A 17,864-nucleotide genomic window follows, 5' to 3' on the forward strand; every position below is an offset into this window, starting at 1 on the left:
GAAGTGGACATCCATACCTCATTAATAGTTGTGACAATCAACACTGACACTTATAAACTAAAGCTTTATAGCTTTAATTATTAGCTGAATAGTGTTTTAAGAGTTTAGTATCTTTGTCATGTTGGGCAATGTATTACTTTTATTTTGTTACTCAGTGAATAAACTCACCACACTTAGCTGCAGAAACCTCCAGAGGAAACTGCCAGAGGAACTTCCTCTTTAAGCATCTTCGTGGAGAAAGCAGCAGTATAAGGAAAAGTCACCCAACAAAGATTACAAATACTTACTCATAATAAATATAAGAAGACTGGATTTGTATTTACACTCAGATTAAGTGTGAAAATTAAGACGACTGTAAAGATGCATGAATGAACAAGAATGGTGCAATTTATACCAAAATTATGAGTCATATTTGAAGAGCTAGGCTTTTCATCTTTAAATTGAAATAAACCTAAAAATATATTCTAGAAAGCGAAATATATAGAGTGGCTTCAGAAAGTTTCTTCAGTTTTGGAATTAAGATACACTGAACTTCACAAATTTGTTAATTCACATCATGTACTACTTTTATCTTTAAATATATATCATACTAAATAAAAACATTATAAAATATTAGTAGAATCTGGTATGTATATTTTAAAAGGATAAACATATTATCCAGATGGATTGCTTGGATGCATTTTCTATTATAGTTAAGCAATTGTAACTGACATTTCCTCTTTGACCTGTAAGAGCAACATAAATAAACTTGGTTTTGTTTCACAAACTTGTCCTTATAAGCTTTCATATATAGTCTTACTCTAAATTATTCAATGGTTGATACAGCATGACACCATGTAGCATTTGTTTTTTTGAGGATACTACACTGGTTTATATGTGTAATAAATGTGACAACAAAGTGAGGAGTGATGGAGAAGTTTACTTTTTCAAACAGGTATTTTATCTGTTCTATAAAACTTTACTATTGAAAATGACTATGAATTGTGTCTGATTTTGGTGCTACTGGTATTTCACTCCACACAGCCTCTAGGAAGATTGTGACTAGTGTTCCTTTGCAGGAAGCAGCAGTCTTCAGATCAATGAAATTTGAGAAGTGCTGGTGACCTCTGTGGGTGTAGCAATGTGCAAAACTCACGGGTTTCTCCTCACTTACATACCAGAACTGCTTGTCTTAATGGTGATGAGCAGGTGCCTCAATTCCGCTAGCACCAGTGGATCTCACCACTGCAGTGGTGACAACTGCTGCCTGTGATAACTGACAGCAGGGCTTTTCAAAAGAGTCTTTGCATAGCTCTGGGATGTCCTATATAGCTCTATTTCCTTTCTCTCTCTTAAAATGAGTGCCTCATTTACATTTCTTTACTTTGAGCTAGTAATTAAGGGCAAAGCTGTGTATAGTAAAAGCAGAGATAGCAGGGGAAACAGACAGTGTGGACCAGCAAAACATGCAGAGAAGGGACTCAGTGGACCTTTTCAGGCAAGCTGTTCAGTTTGTTGGGTTTTTATTTATTTATTTATTTATTTATTTATTCTGTGCTCCCAGTGGAGGATGAATTAGTTATGTTTTTTTTTCTTTACCTCTCTCTTTTCTTTTTTTTTTTCCTTTCTGTGGCAGAGAGATTCAACTCACTTTGAAAACCTGAGTATATTTTCCATTTGTTTGCTGTTTTGCTCACGTCAGCATCAAGGCAGACAGACAGTGTAGCTATTGAAGCTGAATCCCTTCAGAGTTCATCACTGATGTCACCGAACAAAGTAGATCTAAATACAGCTGGACCAGAAATAAGCTTCTCTCACCAGAGTAAAAGGAAGAGCATGGTTAGTGGGAGACTCTTGAAAACTGGAGTGGTCTTGTCTTTTTTGCATGATCTTGTTTACAGAAGTCCCTAACTGTGACTGCTTTCAAGAGGTCCTTCCACAGCTGAGGATGTGGTGTGTCCTGAGTACACCCTCTCCTTTCCAGTCAGGGAGTCTGCAGCTGCCCTGTAAGTAGAGTCTTACCAGGATTTGATTTAAATGGATATATTAGTTTGAAATAAATGGCTCTTTTGTGTATTTATGCATTTTTAAGTTGTGGGTCTGTCTCATTAATTTGTGTAATGATCCAGAGCTGTGACTGAATCTGTTTTCTCTGATGTACAACTAAGTAAGGCCAAAGAAGAGCTTGTGAGGAACCAAAAACCCCAAGCAATGCCCTGACCAGCTGCCTGGCTGCAGCCATCAGGGACTTTGCCCTTGCCTCTCTTATCTCTCCCTGAAAATAGCTTTGTGCTGATGATTCAGATCAATGCATGAAGCTTCTTCCTGCTAACTTTCCCCTATAATAGCATGTTCTGTGTATTTTTTCTTAGTAAAAATCATTTTCTTGTTACAATAAACATGAGAATTGAGAATGTTTCTGTCAACTATTGTGGCTGTTAATCAGATTTATCAAGAAGAATGATTATTAGGACATAAAAAAGCAATATTTTGGCATGTTTTGGATACCTATAGACAATTTGTATTTTGTACTAATGTGTAGTTAAATATACAAAACTGGTACTAATAAGCATTACATTTTATGTTTTCAGTGCTTCCTTCGTGTACTAACGTTTCTTTAAGGATGTGAAAAGTGGAGGTATGACATTACAGGCTAGTGGCTGATGTTACCAGAGGTGTTTTGCCATTACAGTTTTCTGGTACACAGTCTGAGCTGTTATTTGTCCGTGTTTGCTTAATTTTATAAATGCTTGTGAAAAAAAAGTTTCAGCAACTCTGCATGGAATGATGTGGTGGCTAAATGTAGAATTACCAACTCCTGTAAATCATCATTGCCACCACCATTATTTTTTCTTTTTTCTCCTTTTTTTTTTTTTTTTTTTTTTTTTTGCTAAATATCAAGGAACGTTGAGTATGAAAAAGTGTATTATTTCTACAATTTCACTCAGCTGATCACTAGAGGGCACTGCATACTGACAGTAACTTGTCTCTCTAATTTTCAAGCTATGTGAGCATACAACTCATTTGAAAATCTGCTCTGATTTCAGACTGGAGACTATTATCTCTATTTACCCTATCTATAGCAAGATATATTGGATTAGAATAGGAGGAAGAGCAAAAAAAGCCAGCCACAGAGCAATAAGAAAAATACATTCTATTATAGAACTGACTACATATATTAACAAAATTAAAAATGATTTAGTGGAATGCTCTATTGCAAATATATCTTTAGGGCATATCACTTTTATTCATAGGATAACCTAATACACACCATAACCTTGCAGCCATATACTTTTGTAATGCTGACACACATCTAAAAGCTATTATTTGCTGCTTGCTTGCTCCACTGCTTTCCCTACCCCCCAACTCCAACCTCCTAATTGGTTTTAAAGATGAAAGCTCTTGGAAACTTCTGCGGACCTGCTAAAGTGTTTTGTAGTCTTACCTGACAGAGGTGGGAATACTTACCGGACAGTGGTGGGTGCCTTTACTCTCACAGATTTGCTTGTCTTCTGTCAAGAAAAATGTGAGTTCAGAGGGTTTAGCAGCAGACAGATTGCCTAGGGAGTGTAAAAGCTCCACATTTACCAGTAGAGGATTACAGACAGTACAGATCAGGAACGAAATATTACAGGGTAAAGTAATTCACTATTTATCAACTTTGGCCCACAGGACACCCTCTGAAACCATCCTTACATGTTTAGTTTGCTCTAACCTGTAGAATAAGCTCTCCAAACATGTACTGAGGAGGAAGAGATGTTGTTCAATGTAACTGGATGGTGTGCCCAGTGCTGTCATGCAGCTACAAGCTTTCAGTTAGACAGGGTTGCCTTTCTGGGGACTTACATAGTTTCAAGTTAAGAAAGCAAATTAAATAATTTTAAATAAATACTTTATCTCACTAGTCATTAGCATTCCTGAAATGTAGCACTTCATAGGAATTGTTAACAAAGGGATTCGGATAAATGGAGGACATATCCTCTATCATTGGTAGGATGCTGTAATAATGAATTAACATCCTAGCAATTAAGAAAAAAAAAAGAAAAATGTTTTTCAGATACATGAAATTTTAAATGCAGTTTCAATGAGGATGTCTACAACATTTCCAGAGCTTGAATTACTGAATAGTAGGCAATCTTAGTGCTTGCAATTTTTTTCTATCTCTATTCATTCTTCTATAAGTGCAACTTTATTTTGTCCTTGAAAGTCATAAAATGTCATTCCTAGTATCAGCTGATGTCTGTTTATTACTAATAACCAGGAAAAAAATTCTGAATGCTGAAAAATATTTAAATAATATTTATAAAAAGATATTATTCTAATTACTGGAGTTGCTGCTTGTCTTCTTATGATATTTTTCCACTGTGACTTAAAAAACAGTGAGTTTATTTTTTTCCTCTTTGTCTTGCATGCACAAAACCAAGGGCAATAGGTAAAGATTTTATAAAACACTTCAGGTTTGTTGTATTGGTTTGAATGTCTCATGAAAAACAGCCCATCTTGACAGATTTCACAGAATCACAGAATCATTGAGGATGGAAGGGACCTCTGGAGGTCATCTGGTTCAACCCTCATGCACAAGTAGGGCTGCCCAGAGTTGATTGCCCAGGACCATGTCCAGATAGCTTTTGAATATCTTGAATTATGGACACTTCACATCCTTCCTGGCCAACCTGTGCCAGTTCTCAGTCACCTTCAAAGTGAAAAAGTGATTCCTGATGTTCAAATGGAACCTCCTTTGTTTCAGTCTTGTCACTGGGCACCAGTGAGAAGAGTCTGGCTTCATCCTCTTTGTAACCTCCCTTCAGGTATTTCTACACATTGATAAGATCCCACCTGAGCCTTTTGTTATCCAGGCTGAACAGTCTCAGCTCTCTCAGCCCTTCCTTATAGGAGAGATAATTTGATACAGATGCCTCTGGAAATACTGCAACACGAATGTCTCTGCAACTACTGCTTCTTGATCCAGGGGATGGTGGCAAAAACTACAAAGATTACCTAGAAACAATGAGTAAAATCTGAATTTTTCTAAAATTTCTTGGGTGAAAAAAAAAAAAAAAGAGCTTGATTGAGTAAAGTCTGGGTGAACTGGGAGAAAATTCATTTATTATTTTATTCTTGATCCACTGCTAGACCAAGGTAAATATCGTACAAGGTATTGACATTTCAGTTTATATTAGGCTATAAACTAGTCCAGAGGAATAGTAGAAGAAAACACACTGAACTGTGTCAGAATGCAGTCTTCAACTTGAATCCTTTGTATACCTATTTTGAAAACATCTGCCAGCCTGTGCATTTTTAGTATACAGTGAATAAAGTCTAAAGAACAGCTCACATGCAACAATAAACTAAGAACTGCAACTGACTGCTTTCCAGATTTGACATGCAAAGCTGACATGAAAGTGATGAAAGTTGTATCTGCCAACACATTAAATTTGTCACAGATAAATCAGCAAATAGTACCACAAGACTATTAAAGGTTGCAGCTTACTGTCAGCAAAACTGTAATTACAATTGTAATTGTAATTGCACGGTATGTTTTTGAGACCTAGTGTGTATCCAGACATGTTTTAAAGTTAATGCACTACTGTTTTAAGCATCACTGTTCTATTGTTAGTCTTGTGTATCTGGACACACTTTTCTGTGTGTCTGTACAAAGATATACAATCCAGAACTGAATTACTTTTTAAGATTATCATTGCTATGAAATATCGTATTGCTTCTAATAATTTTTTTGCTGGACAAGAGTGTGTATACATATATATATACTCTGGACTATACATTCTGCATTCTATTTTTGAGAAGCAAGCACACAATGTTTTGCTGATCAGGGATATCAATTAAACTCAGACACCAGAGTGAAAAGAGCAGGCATATTTTACTAGAAATAACTAAATAATGTAACAGAATAATACAGAAAACATACAGTAAGAAAAGACAGAATAGTGCACTTAAACAAATAGGAAAATACAGGGTAATGCATCAAATCATTACTACTTGAGAGAGAGAGAGAATAGTGATTAAGAAAGATACATCACCACTTGCATACGTTACCATCATCCAGATCCGCAGTCGCTGGGGAGCCCCGGTCACAGCGAGGATTTGGAGAGCCTTTCCCTGCAAGTGGGAAATCCTACGCGGTGCGTCCACCCGTAGGTGAGGCTTCCAAAGTCGCTGTGAGCGGGCCCAGCCTTATATACCTAAAAATCAGTAAGCCAGAATAGCTGACACCTTTGTTTTAAGCGGAAATATCTGGTTTTCATCTCAGTTAGGTTCCCCCCAGAGCCTGGCCAGGGCTTAAGGGAGAAGCTAAGGGAGTTTCCCTGCTTATCTAGTTAATTTATGAGCAAGGTCACAAGGCCAGACAACTGTTTCCGTGGTCTTGTTATCTTGCTCACACATAAAGAAATATAAGGATACATTCAGGATAGACATGTTTTATGCTGTTTAAACTACATCTTCTATGCATATTTCACTAATGACTACATACAGAGTTAGCAGTTTCAGTTCAGGGCCTGTTGCTCAGGCTTCAGTATTCCCACCTTTTACATCAGAACAGTTGGTTTGCTGTAACTTAGTATAATACCTAATAGCACAATGGTTATCAGTTATAAAATGTACAGGATTCATCTATAGGTCAACTCTGGCTTGGGCTTATTGTCCAAGCCTTAGCACTTCACACAATTATTACTGTTATTCATTACTCTGATATATTGAATTATATCAAGGATAAGGATAATGAACAATACTAACAATTAGAAAAGTAAAATTCTTTTATAATTAAAACCTGTAAAAATTGCCTGGTTAGATGATAGGCCTAAATTTTGTATGGTATTGAAGAGTGTGTCCATTATTGCTACTCATTTTGATGTATTTATGCAGCTTTAAGTGAACAGGCATAAACTTAACTAAACACATTAATAAGCCTGGGCTTTGGTTAATAAACCTTTTTTTCCTCTACAATCAGGGACTAGACTCCTATTTTTTCACAATATGTGACTGCAGGTGCAGTCCACATTAACACACTCATCTTATTTGGGCTGTGCAGTTGGCTAGTACAGTTGTTCCACTCTCCTTGGGGATATATAACTATAAAGCACGATGTCAGCTTTTGTTTTAAACAAGAAGCTCTAATCCTTTCTCTGTAAAAAATAATCTTTAACCATTAAAAAGTTGTAGGCCCGGTGTCCCGATGCAATGTCGGGGGAGGTTTCGATACGATCCCAAGAGTGAGATTAAGACACAAATGAGGTCGAATGCCATATACCTAAAACAGATTTTTTATTATTAAAGAAGTGAAGAGGGGTAGCGATAGGACAGAATGGAAGGAAAAGGCAGAAATAAAGCAAGGATGCAGGATAGGGCTGCAAGAATAGTCACCACCATGGATCCAGCGGCGTCCCGTTGGTCCTTGGTCTTCAGTTCTTCAGTGGTGGGTGCACACGAATCAAGCTTCAATGGTAGATGCACACAGAGAAAATTTTCTGCTGTCTTTTTAAGTTCATCATATCAGCTGATTAACATATCTGCTCACCTTTAGTTTTTTTTGTTTTTTTTTCTCTGGTCCAACAGGTTTTGTTGCATCTGGCTTCAGGGCAGGAACGTTTGCCATTAGTCAGTTCATTAGCAATGCATGCATGGGGTCTGGCCTACACAATAGAGCCACAAACAGCTACAGGATGGGGCCAGCTCAGCACCCTCTGCCCCTTTGAGGCTTATCTACGGAGTCTGACAATGCAACTGCAAAGAAGTGGGGGGGTGCATCCTTCAATACACTCCCGCTTCTCTTGGCGACATCCCCCAGACCAATTCACAGGCCGCAGCAGCTTCTGTTGGAGGTTTGAGCAGACACAAGCAGGCTTTGAGACAGTCATAGGACATTTCAGTCTCTCACACCCGGTTACTAGGGTTGAGCTTCTTTCTCCAATGTGTTTTCTGAAGTTCAAGGTTAGTCATGCTCTCTGAGACTCTTCAGAGCTCTTTTTGGGACACTGTTAAACATTCACAGCATCTATTGATGTTGGAAAGGAGCATCAGTTAAATTCACAATTACAAGAAGTTTACAGCATATGCCAGTAAGCCCATAGAAATCTTTTTGTTTGCTGGCAGACTAATTTTTGACTGATTTTAAAATTTACTGCAATCTATTCATGACTTGATATTCTCTCTCTATCTTATATTAGTAATTTTACTGTCTTTATTTCTCCCACTGTAAAGTGAGCACAAAATCCCATCTATGTCCTAGACAGAATACTGAACAATCACTTTCACATTAGCTTAAGTGAAGTAATTTTACTTTGTAGTTGGGACAGGCTAAGAAATCATGAGCCGTAAGATTGACTTTGATCTCATGTCCTGTAAAATACATCAGAATTTATTTCCAGTTCTATGAACAAACCAGATACAACTATTTGAGATCCATTGCAGGAAATTAAGCATTACAGTTACCCAAATTGAAGAAAATTCCTGACCTGTGTATAATGAAGGATGTGGGTTATCTTGAAAAAATCATGATGACACTCATTCCAGAAGGTGAAGACAGCCCTTTGAATAGCCTTGAACAATTGTATTAACAAAGATGACAAGTGAAAAATTTTCATTGAGGTCGGACTGCATGTGACAAATGTGATCTGTTCGTTATGAAACAAAAAAGGTAGATTAACATAGACATTGAGAGCTTTACCTTCAGCTCCTTACTTGAAAAGGCATAACATTTAATGTAATATAACAGATTTTTTATAAAGTATTTTGGAACAAAATTTTGCTGTGGTGTTATTGCCATGTGCACCTACAAAATTTGTGTCTGTGTTTCCACATGCATCCAAAACTCAATGCAATTAATATAATAGACATAGCAATTACACTGTCGTGAGTCATTGTATTCATACTTATACTGAGTCTTTTCTGTTACACAGTTATTTTAAAATTCTTCTACCTATCTCCTTTTATCCCGTTCCGTCTTTCCTATATCTCCATCCCTTTTAGTGCTTTACTGTTTTCACTGGCCCTCCTGTCTTTTTCTATTTTTGGTGCATTGTTTCAGGCCCTTCTAATGTTTTCAAAATATATCACATAGAGCTTTTAGTTTAACATAGGCAACTACTCAGAAGCCTGATGAAATGTTTGCTAGTGCTTAGGATATGACACACAAATACTACCAAAGTCCATTAGGTTCTGCACGGTTGTACTTAACAAATCCCCTTTTGTGAATTCTTTTTGAGACATTCAAAGGTGTGAAGTTATAGTGGTCACTGGGGACAAGGACTAGGATAAGGTGACACAGAATAACACATTTTTTTTTGACAAATCAAACAGAAACTGAGTAGCTCTAACTGTCCTTCATTCTCTTCTGTTTCTCTCCTTCAAGAGACATGAAATTTGAAGCTGGGAAATGACATCTGATATTTGGTTAATCATATAGTGTTACTAGACAGTCATCATTTCTTACAGTGAATAAAGCTAAGTTATAGAAACCAGTTCTGTAATGAATAAATGACAAAGATAAAAGGACATTGCAGATAATTTGGATCTTGAAGATTGTTTATTCTTACTGGTTGATATTAGAAATGTATAACAATACTAGACTGGTTTTAATGGCATCTAAATCGCCATGCAATTTCTGAAGTACAGAAATTAAGGTGATAACAACAAAGCCCCTCTGTGCATTGCATATAGATAATTCAGATGTGATAAACAAGAAAACATTAGCAGAACAACACTTCTGATGGCAGAAGATGGATGATGATATTGGCAACCATTTAAATAGTTGTAAAATGTGCCTATCAAACAGAATTGTTTCAGCCCTGGGACCATTTTACCTGCAAAAGCAGGCAAGTAAATCACATGAGACAGATTCCATTGACTTTGCAGAAAAAGGAAAGACAAGGCTTTTTTATTGCTATTGATGTTTGCTCTTATTGACTAAGTGTTTGCCATGGACTCAAGTACCACTAGACACATAAATACAAGGAGAACCTTGTGTGTGTCCTTTATCTGACTGGAGGAAACAATTTGCAATTTACATCCAAGGGATCTGCAGTGTTTCTCCAACACACAGAACAGTTTGAGAAGAGTGAGCTGAAAATTGGTTCAAATAATTGTCCTGTCCTACAAAGTCCTTGCTGAATTCAAAGAAAATGCCTGAATTAGAATTGTAAAATTTAGAATGGTTTGGCTTGGAAGGGACCTTAAAGATCATCTATTCCAACTCCCCTGCTATGGGTGGGGACACCTTCCACTAGATCAGGTTGCTCAAAGCCTCGTCCAACCTGGCCTTGAACACTTCCAGGAGGGAAGCATCCACAGCTTCTATGCACAACCAATTTCAGTGCCTCACTATGCTCACAGTAAAGAATTTCTTCCTTATATCTAACTTGAATATACCCTCTTTCAGTTTAAAACTGTTATCCCTCATCCTATCACTACACTCCCTGATAAAGAGTCCCTCTCCATCTTTCCTGTAGGTCCCCTTTAGGTATTGGAAGGCTACTATAAGGTCTCCCTGGAGCCTTCTCTTTTCCAGGCTGAACAACCCCAACTCTTTCAGCCTGTCCTCATAAGGGAGGTGCTCCAGCCCCTGATCATCTTTGTGGCCTCCTCTGGACTCACTTGAGCATGTTCGTGTCCTTCTTGTATTGGGGGCCCCAGAGCTGAACACAGTACTCCAGGTGGGGTCTCACAAGAGCAGAGTAGAGGGGAAGAATCACCTTCCTTGATCTGCTAGCCACACTTCTCTTGATGCAGCCCAAGATATGGTTGGTTTTCTGTGAGCACACGTTGCTAGATCATGTTGAGCTTCTCCTCAACCAACACCCTCAAGTCCTTTCCTCAGGGCTGCTCTCAATTCACTCATCAACCAGATTGTATTTGTGCTTGGGATTGCCCAGACCCATATGCAGGACATTGCACTTGGCTTTGTTGAACTTCATGAGGTTCACACAGGCCCACCTCTCAAGCCTGTCAAGATCCCTCTGAATGACATCCCTTCCCTCCAAGCATGTTGCCCACACCACACAGCTTGGTGTCATCGGCAAACTTGCTGGGGGTGCACTCAATCTCACTGTCTATGTCTTAGACAAAGATGTTAAACAGCTGCTGTCCCAATACTGACCCCACTTGGGCATCGAGCCGTTGATGGCAACTCTGCGTGTGACCATCCAGCCAATTCTTTATCTAGCATGAGCTGAAATATCTCTGAATTTTGTTAAATCACAACCTGGCTTAGTTTACTAATGTTATATTTTGTGAAGACTATAGGGCATGAGGTCACCTTAAAAAAGACTGTAGGGATCCTGTTCCTCATATTTTTTTTTTTGTGGGAAAAACAGCTCTAATAAAAAAGCATGCAAGAGGAGAAGAAAATGAAAAAAATGTAACAGCCTGGGTGTTTAAGAGGAGGAATCTGTCTGAATGATGAAGATACAAGTTAAAATCCATTAAATTAATAGAACTCTCAGCTGTCACATTCCTCTCATAGTTCCAGAAGGGATAACAGACTTCAGCTGTTACATCTAACCAAGTTACTAATTTAGCTCTGGAGGTAGAAGTCCGTAATCTGTTACCAGGGGTTCCCTGTCCAGACTTCTCAGGAGGGTCATTACAGTGAGACCATTTGGGAAGTGACTAATAGCAAATAGATAATACAGGCTTTTGGTCAGAACTATAGTTGAAGCTCTGGAAATAGAAAGTGTGTTCTTGAAATTAATAGCCAGCTAAACCATTATTTTACATAGGTCTCAGCCTATTTCAAAAGAACTATACAAGTATAAACCCTTCCAGTGTTTTACTGTAATAAATTAGTTATTGTATATTGCATGTTATACAGATATAATATGGAACTCATAATTTACGTAAAGCTAAATTTTGGACTTTTTTTGTGGTTTATTAATTGTCCAAGCTTAAGCACTTGAAAGAAATTAAAACTGAAAAGACATTCTAAGTCTACTTTCATCTGCTCATGTATAGGGGACTTTGCAATGGAATAGAGTGAATCCTTACAAAGCATAACCTAAGTCAGATTTTGTTAGCATTGTTAGGCAGCCAACAGTGTCACCAAAACAGGATAAAAGAACTTATCGACACCAATGTGATGTAGATAAACAGACACTCCTTTATTAACGGCCGGGTGTGTAAGGGAGTCGTCTCACCAACAACGCACACCTAACCTGTGTAGCATGTTGATTATATAGGATATATTAATGCATAACAAACAAGTTCTCATACATAAACATGATAATTCCCGAAACTCATTTTCTTATTCCCACCTCTTTCTGGTCATGTGCAATTGAGTCCTGAAATGATTCAGGGGGCTGCTTTTGCGACCACCACGGACTAGTGACCTAAAAGAAAGACCCTCCAATGTCCTTGACTCAAGGACTTTGGCTCACTCTGCAATTTTAACATGCTTCGTGGCCCTTTCGCAATGTAAATTTTAGAGCATCCAGATCTACAGGGCAATGAATTGTCCTCACTGAAGAGTCTAACAATAGTACGTTGTCATAAGACTTACTCTTTGAATAGAAATCTGGATAATGATTATTACCAGCCTACGTGGCCTTAGCCCGGGACTTTACAAAGGACTTTGTAGCAGCATAACTGGTTGTATGGTTATTTTAAACTAAATATAATATTTCTATAACTACTTTAAATCCTACATAACTATCTTTTATAAAATCAATATTCTTGTGAAATTCTATTTAATTGATTAGGCCTAATCATTCCTTATCAAAATCACCAAAAATCATCAACTCAAATTAATAACAAATCAGTAACAATAGTATTTTGGGTAAATAGTCTTTTGAGTAACTAAAAGTAAGTATACCATAACCTCAGTTACAACAAGTGTAGATGACTTCAAAAGTGAGTAGATGACTTCCATTTTTATTTTTTTTTTCTTAAGTTTTCATTCTTCCTGTAATAGAGATAAAACTATAGCAAGAATAACTGGTCCAGTCTGGTCCAATTTTGTTAGGATAAGTAAAAAACATGGGTTACTGTGAGAAAAGGATGTGCAGTTTTAGAGCTAAGTGAGTTATCTAGGCTAAAGTGGTTTGTTGTGCAGGAAGACCTAGAAAGCATGCCTTTGTGCTTAAAGAGAATGAGTGAATTTCAGAGGGGAAGTGATTTTGTTGATGCAAGAATTAGGAACACAAACTTTGAAATATGGATCTATATCTACTCCTGCAAGGTGACACTCCATTGACTTCACTTGATACTTGCTTTACTGAGAGTTGGTCCAATAGATTTTAATGCAGACTATGTAACAGAGAAAAAATTGCTTTCTGCAAAGCTGACAATATAATGTTTTTGTTTTGAACAGATAAGATGAATTGAAATTCTTTTTCTCTCCCTCCTTCTCTCTCTTTCTCTTTCCCTGCAAATGTTTTAATGACACTGGTCTTTGCAGTATTTGATCAGCTCATAGTTTCAAGTTAAGTGGCTAATCTTAAGTCACTTTTATGTTTGTCAACCTGTTTGTTTGCCTGTTGCTGGTAGGAGAACTTTCTAATCATACTATTCCAATCTGAAGAAAATCTATAAAAGGCATAAATAAGAGATGGCTCAAATCACCTTGTAGCTAGTATTTGTCCCAAATAGAACAGTCTCTGAGACATTTGTCATTATAACTAGAAAAGGTTTATGGCCCTAAGAGCAAAGGTCAGAGTCTGTATATACTTCTGCATTTCACATAACCATCATTTACAATTGCACTGGAGTGTGAAATGTTAGTCACGTTTTGTTGGTTTTGTTTTACTTGGCCTTTTCTCATTTAATAAAGTTTATGTACCAGTACAAAGACTGCAATGAAACTTTGAGATTTCTCTTTTAAGTGATGGGTCACGATACTGTTCTGCAAAGGTGGAATGCTCAATGATTTGCACTGTTCTGCCTTGGGGGGGAAAAAAAAAAAAAAAAAAGTGAAATAATAAAAATCCCAGGTTGTTAGACTGAGTCTTTGCGAGCCTCCAGGTATGTCAATATTTCACATTTAGCACACAGTTCCCAAAGAAATATCTGTTAAATGTTCACCTGATAAAGTCAAAGAGAAGATACTGATAGAGCAAATGAGTTAGAGCAGCCTGGGGCTTGGGATTTCAGTGCTGCCATTCTGTGAGCTGTTTAAGCTAATGATGTTTGTGCAGGTAATTCTGGGCTTGACTCAGTATTCGCTGAAAACAGTGAGTCCTTCTGTCAAATTTAGTGGCATTTCAAATAGGCTCATAGCTGAGACAGGGAAAAAGCCAACGGGGGAGAAATAGTCTTCCCACATGTCTTCATTGTTTACAGATGTGTGTGGTTTTATGTATGTAGAAATATGAAAAGAAAAAGAAAAAAAAGAAATCTGTCTTTATTGCTTGTATAGGATCAGTTGCAAAAGAATATACATTATTGTTTCTTGCCTCTCCTTGCTTTTTTTGGTGTATAGGATCATATCAACAGCAAGTCTTAATACACTGAAACCAAATACATGCATGATTTTATTGGAATGTTTTCAGCATCATAGCAATGAGGATTTGTGGCCTTTTATGTGTATACATACTTGAGAAGTCATAAAGGGATTGCTTGGAAGAGTCTATTCTCACATAGGTTAATTAGAAGACTGAATTTATATGTAGAGATGATACTTCCTGAAAGTTATTTTCTCAATCACACAATCACCTTTAGAAGACTTGTAACTGTACAGTACTTACTGCTTTGCAGTTGAAAAACTTGACATAAATATTTGCATTTTAGACCTTAGCCAATACTTGAATTTTACAGCCTGGCTTGTTACACCAGCAGATCCATGGACTGAAATTAGCATGACCTTGAATGCTCCAGCTGGGCTTGTAACAGAGATTTACGAATGCCATCTCAGCAAGCAGTGGTTAGAATCTCACCAAAGGTTTTCTCAAAAACCAAAAAGCTTAAACCAACCCCCTTCCCTCAGTAACTTAGAAGATACATAGTGAGATGACCTAACAACTCCCTTAAGAAATGTGTTGAAAGGAAAAATTTTGTATTCTGATCAGGGTGGATACAGCCCAAACAAATATTCTGTGCGAGAAAACAAACTAATTAGGAACTTTGCAGCAGAAGAGCTACAATACCTGGCAGACCCCTGCTATTGAACTGCATGATGCTTTGCCACATAGAACTTCCCCCTGATTGCGATGATTTATTTTTATTCAACAGCAGTTAAACCTCATTGTTATGCTGCCTGCTCAGCACTGCCCTTGCCTGGAGACTGCTATGGCTTAAACCTCAAATATATTAAACAAAAATTGTAAATAGTGGCAGGAAACCTTGGAAGAACTAATGGGAATGTGAAAGAAACATTATAGTTTAAAAGTGGAAACTATAAACATGAGCATAGGTAATCTCTGGAACAGAAAAATGTGTGGGAGAATGGAACCTGTGGGGTCAATTTGTTGCCCCTTAATAATATAATGATGAAACCCAGAAATTCACATCCATTTGAAAATATTTGGAAAGCTCTTTATTTCCTGAATACCTCATTTTCCCTTTCAGTGATAGAAGATAGTATTTCCCGTCAGGTAAAAGAGCCCTCCTACCCCCTGTCCCCAGAGCCACCTCGGGGAATAAACAGCAAAACCTTCTGATAAATCTTATAAAGTCCTTGCAAGCTTTGCGTGTGCCTCAACTTTGCAGAGGGGTCAGAGAGTTATTTCTTCCACGGATTTCAGCTCAATTAGTGCATGCAGATTTGTTGATGGTCTATGAAATTTCTCGTCACTGCAACAGCTTCAAAATCAAAAAGATTACACACAAGGCATCTTATAAAAATGTTGTTATAATCTAACCAGGAATTACAGCTCATCTGGAGTGAGAAGGAAAGACTAAATGTTCACTTATAAGGGATGGTGCCAATGCTGTTTGTGCAAAATTACAGAGCTGCTTTTGAGTGCTGAGGGTAGCCATTATGTGCAATATACTTTACAACTAATCAAACTGTACTTTGTACATCACAGATGTCTCAAGCTCTCTCAGGACTAGTTAATGGAACTGGGGGCTAAAGTTGTGGCATTCTGTGAGAGCTGTCCCACACCCAAAGAGAAGGGTCTTCCAGGTGGGAAGGCTCCTGAGATTAACCTGAGGTTGTGATGCCATAAAATTGCCCACAAAACTACAGCTTTCTATTGTAGAAAGATTGTTGTAATGAGATAAAACTGTTAGGCATAAACTGTGACCTCTTACGTGTAAAGACTGAGTCAAAATTATCCTGTGAATGTAATGAATATAATAAAGTACAAATATATTTTACCATAAATATTGCAAAATACAGAAATGAGAAATTCTTAGTTTAAAATCAGCCTTAGTAATGCTGAAACAGGAAGCAATCATTTGACGTGGATATAGGAGACCTTAATCTGCTTGAATAAGAGATTAAAGTTGGAGATAGTCACATAGAAGGGAAAACAAAGATAGTAAATATCAAAAGAAGAACTGTTAACCTACAGGAGAGCAGTTGGATGCAGTGGTAAGAGGAAAAACAAGAGAGATTGAAAATGGTACTCAAAAATAAAGAGAGAATTAAAAAGACCAATATTAATGCATCAAGGGAAAACATAAATAATTTGTGGTCAGAATGAAGCTTAGAAAAGTTTTAAATATCAGATAAGAAGAGGACTGTTGAGACTAAGTAATGGAACAGACAAGCAAAGGTGAAGACTGATGCTAAGATTTCACATGACATTAGTACTATAGTTAAGACATTTTTAAATTATGTGAGGTAGAGGAAATTGTGAGAAAACAAATAATTAATAAATGGCCAGCATTATTTATTCATAGATGACAGAGCCAATGGAAAAGGAGAAAATATTAAGTAATTTTTCACTTCAGGATTCCCACTAGAGTATGTAGAACAGATGTTAAAGGCAATCAAATCTCTTACATTGCGATTGGCCTTTACCATAGACAGTTATAGTCATAGAAGAGGAGTAATATAAAAACCTGTGCATAAGTCATGCAAACTCATATTCCAGGCCATAAAGCAATCTGTAATTCCATTTTTTCCTGCAAAATAGGATTATTTTATCAGTATTTATTTTGTAATAGTCCTGTGTACAAACTTCTGAATAGACATCTGAGGTCTTTGTCCAAATACCTTATCTCAGGATTTATGATGTATCTCTGAGCCAATGTTTCTGAATCTTTTTGGAATAAAGCTTGATTGTGCCATATCTTCTCCCTGCCTCCTCCCACTGGGTGCCATTCCCTGATCTCTTCTCCAATCTTAACTTTTATTCCTCCCTCCCTCCTGTGGTTCTACTGCTTCCTTCTTGCTTACCTTCATCCAGAAGAAAAAGCAGCAAGAGGTTAAATAAAACCCAAAGACAATTTGCACCAGGCACTGCTATACATCATGCCTTACCTGTAATCTTCTCCACAGCATCCTTTATCAACCTGTGTTGTTACATTAACCAGAAGCTTTATTCTATAGGACAATATAATTGACTTATTTAAACCGGAAAGTGAACAAAATTGTGAGAAACAAAACACTAGGCCTGTATATTTGTCACTGTCTTTTCCAGAATTGAAGGTGAGAAGAAGATTGGAAAAATATTTTAGACGTTTTTTAGAAGTTTTTCAGAAGTCTTAGAAGCTTCTGAAAATTAAAAAGGAAAATCTCATTATCCAAATAAATAGCTGCAAGTTACCCATCTGAAAACAGCAGTAACTGGTGGTGTTGTTGGAAGCTTGGGATCAAGTCCCAAGTATATCACAGAATCACAGAATCATCTAGGTTGGAAAGGACCTTGAAGATCATCTAGTCCAACCGTTAACCTAGCACTGACAGTTCCCAACTACACCATATCCCTAAGTGCTCTGTCAACCCGCCTCTTAAACGCCTCCAGGGATGGGGACTCCACCACCTCCCTGGG

This window comes from Strix aluco, chromosome 1 (assembly GCF_031877795.1).
Source record: "Strix aluco isolate bStrAlu1 chromosome 1, bStrAlu1.hap1, whole genome shotgun sequence".
In the NCBI taxonomy this organism is placed as follows: domain Eukaryota; kingdom Metazoa; phylum Chordata; class Aves; order Strigiformes; family Strigidae; genus Strix; species Strix aluco.